The following is a 764-nucleotide window of genomic DNA, read 5'->3' as shown; positions in this document are numbered from 1 at the left end:
GATTCTCATCACAATTTATGGTGATTTTCTAATTTCGAAAACCAAATGAATTTTCATATGTATTTTAAATATTTAATTATTAATTATTGAATTTCTGCTTTATTATATGAATTTGTATTTTATTAATTATCAATGGAGACAAATGTCTAATTTCATGAATTTTTTAAGTCAAAGGCTCCCATTTGTTAGATTTAAAATTCTAAATTCTTCATATATAAACTACAAAAAGATTCATAATTTTTTGAGAGGATAATAATTATTACATAGAATTTTCCAGAGGCAAAATTTATTTCTTTTCTTCACCAAATCAAGTAAAAAAACATTTTTTGTTTACAATAAAAGAATAATGATTATATGTACACTGAAAATATAAGCAACTGTTGAGATGGCCGAGTTGGTCTAAGGCGCCAGATTAAGGTTCTGGTCCGAAAGGGCGTGGGTTCAAATCCCACTCTCAACATATTTGTTTTTTTTAATTAGTTATATAATTAATGTCACAGAGTAAATTGATTTGCATATTAACGGAATTACATCTTCTTCTTTTTTTGGGTAATCAAAGAAACAATATCTACAATCTTAACAAGATGAGAATATTTTCCCTCAATGATACGTGCAGCCCCGCACAGAGATGGAGCTAGAGACTAAGGTACATGTCACGACCCAAACCATCGTGATTGACACCCACACAAACTCTCTGGTGGGAGAACCATTACTACAACTCAAACAAATAAATTTTATGAAAACTAATGCATTTAAAGATACGA

The 764-nt window shown here is 29.2% G+C and overlaps 1 non-coding gene across 1 annotated transcript; it reads left to right on the top strand.

Annotated features, from left to right (window-relative positions):
- The first annotated feature begins 379 nt into the window (after positions 1–379).
- TRNAL-AAG (transfer RNA leucine (anticodon AAG)) lies at positions 380–460 on the top strand. The gene has a single exon. It is a non-coding gene; the product is annotated as a tRNA-Leu (tRNA).
- The last annotated feature ends 304 nt before the right edge of the window (positions 461–764 follow it).

This window comes from Solanum stenotomum, chromosome 1, assembly GCF_019186545.1.
Source record: "Solanum stenotomum isolate F172 chromosome 1, ASM1918654v1, whole genome shotgun sequence".
In the NCBI taxonomy this organism is placed as follows: domain Eukaryota; kingdom Viridiplantae; phylum Streptophyta; class Magnoliopsida; order Solanales; family Solanaceae; genus Solanum; species Solanum stenotomum.
The sequence above is the reverse complement of the archived record's forward strand: the minus strand, read 5'-3'. Positions and strand labels throughout refer to the sequence as shown.